A 5,427-nucleotide genomic window follows, 5' to 3' on the forward strand; every position below is an offset into this window, starting at 1 on the left:
AGAGGAGAGAAGAGAAGAGAAGAGAAGAGAAGAGAAGAGAAGAGAAGAGAAGAGAAGAGAAGAGAAGAGAAGAAGAGAAGAGAAGAGAAGAGAAAAAAGAAACAGCAGCCAAGAGTTAAATGAGACTGTGGCCAAAGGTCTCCAGCTTCACAGGACTGAAAGCCCCGAATCTGGCCAACACACAGCTTTTATTTCTCCACATACCCGGAAGTAGCACTGTTGTCTCCACAGTCTGTGAGTCTCATTCCTGAGAACTTGCTCATGCCAGATTACCCATGCCTGCAAGCTGCTATTACCGAAAGTCCGCCCACGGAGATCAGACAAATGCTCTGCCTTCATATACCAATACGCATACAACCCAGGGAAATAAGATTATTATGCTGAGGACAGGTACTATCACATCATCAGGTCACTTCCCAAGCAGGTTGCGGGAAGGAATGTAGCTACAGAGGTAGACCTCCAGTCTCTTTGGGGGCAGGTGAGGACTTTTACCCACTTCCATCAGCCCCGAGATTTCTCCTGATGGCTCCCACACGACTGTGCCTGTCTTAGGTTGTTCCTGCCTCGAGGAATCTTACCCATCATTGGCTAACCAGCCATCTTTTGGGGCCAAACAGGGAGACGCAAGGTTATGAGCAGTGTCCTGCAAAGGGTCAGTTTAGGGGTAAGCGCGGAGAGACAAACGGCTGGACAGTTGCATGGTAACATCTCCCCCTTTCTGTTTTTTGCAGTATGAGAAACACAGACTTAGTGGATTTTTCATTCAATGCCCTTCAGAGGGTTTTTTGTCCACATTTGAGGACTAAACAAAACAAACAGAGAATAATAAACAGAATTGCCATTGCACCCGCAAACCTTTCAACCAAAGTCTTTATCCAATTAATGGGATTTAAAGCAGAGAGTCCTTCCGCAGCCATGGAGAATGTTTCCTCTCCAGGGAGGAGCTGGAGTTTGGTGTAGACATCTGATCCCACAAATGGTCTCAGCCATCTATCTTCTCCGCTGGTTGTTTCTCTTCTTTTGGCTGCCGGTCAGGTCGATTTTCGGTGAGCTGTTATTCATGGTGAGGTTTGACACACCGACCAGGTACCCACATAGAACGTTCTTCTGGGCCTGGAGAAATACAAGCAAAACCTCGTCCCCATGTTAGTAAGGTTCCTAGATACCATTGATTAGTTTGAATATCTTTCTACCAGATTGGAACATTCTCCAAAGGTTTCGGGCTTTGAGAATTAGTATGCCTTTCTGCGGCAGTATGTCCAAGGTGTGGTTCATTACCAGAGAAATTAAAAAAATTCAGAGTAAACATAGTTTCTGCCAATTGTACTTGCGGGAGGTCCTTACTGTCTCCCCCTTTTTGTTTTTGAAGTTGTTTTTTCAAAGTGGCATTAGCATGTTCAACAAAGGCTTGGCCTTGTGGGTTGTAAGGAATTCCTGTTTTATGATTAATTTTCCACAGTTTACAGAAGTTAGCAAACTTTGTGCTAGTATAAGCAGGACCATTGTTCTGTTTTAATCACTTGAGGGAGTCCCGTGATTGAAAAACAGACAAGCAGATGGTGGCAGAAGTGTGTGCGGTTTCTCCTGTTTTGGCAATTGGTACAAGAAAGCCCGAGGCAGTATCAACAGAGATGTGCACAAATGATAAACGTCCAAAGGTCGGGACATGAGTCACATCCATTTGCCAGATAGCACTGGGGACTAAATCCCTAGGATTGGCCCCTTCAGGGTACTCCTGTGGGGCTATAACAATTTGGCAAGTAGGATAAGTTTGGAGAATCCATTGAACTTGTTTATAAGTAGTGGGAAATCAAGTTCGAAGACCGCCAGCATTGATATGAGTTAAAGAATGAAACTGTGTTGCCTCAGCAACATGAATGCTTCCTACCAAGGAATCAGCAAAAGCATTGCCATGGGTCATAGGACCAGGTAATGAAATATGCGCATGAATGTGCGTAATAAAAAATGGATGTTGGCGGTTTCTTACAACCTGTTGAAGTTGTATAAACAAAATCTGTAGAGATAGATTCGGATTATGAGAAAAGGACACTGTCACAATGTTTTGAACAGTATGGACAACACAAGCAGAATCAGAAACAATATTTAAAGGACCAGAAAAATTCTTTAAAGCAGTTAAGACGGCCACCAATTCAGCCTTTTGTGCTGAAGTGAAGTTAGTGCAGATAAGTTGTTGGCGTTTTTTACTAACAACTGCTGCTTTACCATTGCTAGAGCCATCAGTAAAAACTGTGACACCTTGAGGAATAAGCTCCTGTTGGAGTTTTTTAGGTAGAATCCAATTTGTCTTTTGAAGAAACTGAAATAATTTATTTTTAGGGTAATGATTATCAATAGAGCCATAAAAATTACTGATAGCATTTTGCCAAGATTCAGAATAAACATTCAAATGAGTAATTTGTTGTTTCTTAAAAGGCACTACTATTTTATTAGGTTCCTGTCCATTTAAGTGGCGAACTTTGGTGCAAGCACACAATATGAGTTCCGAAATTAATTCCACATAACTCAGGAGTGACTTAACAGAGTTGTTAGGCAAGAAAAGCCACTCTACCAGGTCATTTTGCTGAACAATTACCACGGTAGGTGAGTGCGGAGTAGGAAAACTTAAAATTTGTAAAGGTTGAGGATCTATACACTGAATTTGAACTTCTTGAATGTTCTACTAATTCTAATTCCTGATTAGCCTGAGTGGTTAGATTGCCAGGACTATCTAGTTGAGGCGGTCCTTGTAAAAGACTGAACACATTACTGAGGGCGTATATGGGAATGCCCAAAGTAGGGTGTAGCCAATTAATGTCTCCTAAAAGCTTTTCTAGATCATTTCAGGTGGAGATTTTATCTCTTCTTATTTGAACTTTCTGAGGTTGAATAGTCTGTCTATCCACAATAGACCCTAAATATTGTACTGGCGTTGTGGTTTGAATTTTATCTGGCGCGATACAAAGTCCTGCTGAGTCGAGTTGTTTTTTAAGTGACTCAAAGCATGCTGCTAAATTTTCTGTGGAAGTCACAGCACAGAGAATATCATCCATGTAATGAATGATATAACAATCTGGAAATTCAGTTCTTACAGGGAGAACAGCTCTGACTACAAAAAGCTGACATATGGTTGGGTTATTAAGCATTCCCTGAGGTAGAACTTTTCATTGATATCTCCTCATTGTTCTTTATTATTAGCTGAGGGTATAGAAAATGCAAATCGAGGACAATCTTGAGGATGCAAAGGGATCGTATAAAAACATTCTTGTAGATCCATAGAGGCTTGTTGTTAGTCCATTTAAGAAGTATGGGAGCTTTTAGCTCTGCAACAGTGACCCTATAAAAAAACCTCTTGATTTTCGGACCTAAAACCTAGTCCTTGTTGAGATGAAGGCTGGATAGGTTGAGTAATTCCTTGATTAGATTTTCCTAATCTTCTCCCTGACTGATATCTTGTCTGTCTCATCATCTTTTGACTTTGAGGACTATATTGCCCTGGGGGGATCCAAATCTCTGCCTCCCATTGTGTAAGTAAATCTCTTCCCCATAGATTAACTGGAATGTCAGCAACATAGGGTTGCAAAAATCCTTTTGACCTTCAGGACCAAGGCAAGGAAGAATACAGACACTTTGGCGCAAGCCTGAAGCTCAGCTGACCCCCACTATGTTAATATTTGGTTCCTGTACTTTCCAATTTTTTGGCCATTCTTGAGAACTAATTGTAGAAACATCAGCTCCTGTTCCTGAGATTTTTTCTGCTAGAAAAATGCCTGCCTGTTCAGTACTTCCAAATCCTCTTGTTCCTCTTTTTTGTGTTTCCTTCTTTCCTGGGAGAGTATATGGGAGCAGGAGTAATTGTACAACCCGTTCTCCCCTTTTTGCTGACCAGGGAACAGATGAGGACATTATAATTTGAATCTCTCCTTCATAATCAGAATCAGAATCAATAATACCAGTGTGAACCGTGATTCCTTTTGATGTTAGGCTAGAGCAGCAGTACTCAACCTTCCTAATGCTTCAACCCTTTAATACAGTTCCTCATGTTGTGGTGACCCCCACCCATAAAATTATTTTCGTTGCTACTCTATAACTGTAATTTTGCTACTGTTATGAATCATAATGTAAATATCTTTTTGTTTTCTAATGGTCTTAGGCGACCCCTGTGAAAGGGTCGTTTGACCCCCAAAGGGGTTGCGACCCACAGGTTGAGAACCATAGGGCTAGAGCAACCGAGGAGAAGTAAAACAGTATTTGGGGGAATCAGTCCAAAAATTCCTGTTGGCACACGTAATGGAAATTCGCCAGGAAGTAATAGAATGTCTTGTGCTGAGCAGATATCTACTGTGCCACTTCCTTCTGTGGTGGGGCTTAATTGCTGTACTGAAAATTTTGGGGAGGAGGCACAGCCTGATAATTTTGAGGCACTGCCTAGATCGTATATGCTCTGGTTGTTGTTGGGGGCTGGGGCTGGTCCCTCCTCCCATTTTCCTGAAGCTGAGTGCTATCCTTATGAAAAGCCGATCCGCATTCAGAGGCCCAATGATTTCCTTTTTGACATCTGGAACATAACCCAGGTTGTCTAGGTCCCACAAGAGCAAAAGTATTAGGCACATGTGAGCCATTTCTATCTTTGTTTCTGCTTTCTTTTCTAGTATGACCAGTTCCTCCAAAATTGTAACAGTTGCCAGAAAACCTCTTCTGACCAATCTTAACTCAAGCCATGGCTTGAGCTAACATATTGGCTTTATACTGCTCTGTTCCAACTCCCTGACACAAACGAATATAACCAGTAAGATCAGTTTTTTCTTTCATATGTTTAATAGCCCTTTTGTAATCATCATTAGCATTATCATAAGCAAGAATTTGTTGAATTACCTGAGCAGTTTGTGAATTAGCAACCTACTTTTTTATAGTATCATGCAGATGAGCCACAAACTCAGTGTAAGGCTCTCTAGGACCTCGTAAAATTATGTGAAAGAACTGGGAGTTTTTCTTTCTGTTTCTATCTTCTCCCATACATTTAAACAAATCCTTCTTAGCTGTGCCACAGCCTGATCATTCATGCCTACCTGCTGGTGTGTACCTTCCCAATTACCTCTTCCTAGTGACTGATCCTTAGTAATAGCAATATTATGAATCTGGTTATGTCTGCTCTGGGTCTCTGCACCATCAATCCACCACGTTTTAAATTGTAAAAACTGAGCAGGCGAGAGACTGGTCTGAGCCACAGCTTTGCCAATCAACAGGAATTAATCAATGTCCATCAGCCAAATTATGGATGATGCCCATAATGTAAAGTGAATTAAGACTATATTGCTGCTGGCCTATCTAAAGAAAGAAGAACAATCGCATATCAACAGACTATCTTTACACCTAAAGGAACTGGAGAAAGAACAGCAAAACAAGCCCAGAGGGAGTACAAGGAAGGAA

At 41.5% G+C, this 5,427-nt stretch overlaps 1 protein-coding gene across 1 annotated transcript in view; it reads right to left on the minus strand.

Moving 5' to 3' along the window:
- Positions 1 to 62: 62 nt before the first annotated feature.
- LOC109394384 (cyclin-Y-like protein 1) overlaps positions 63 to 5,427 on the minus strand; it is a 43,171-nt gene continuing 37,806 nt past the window's right edge. Inside the window, exon 6 of the mRNA XM_019664399.1 lies at positions 63 to 1,113. The gene's annotated coding sequence lies outside the window, so the exon portion shown is untranslated. The remainder of the gene's footprint in view (positions 1,114 to 5,427) is intronic.

Source organism: Hipposideros armiger, unplaced genomic scaffold, assembly GCF_001890085.2.
Source record: "Hipposideros armiger isolate ML-2016 unplaced genomic scaffold, ASM189008v1 scaffold_421, whole genome shotgun sequence".
Classification (NCBI taxonomy): Eukaryota; Metazoa; Chordata; class Mammalia; order Chiroptera; family Hipposideridae; genus Hipposideros; species Hipposideros armiger.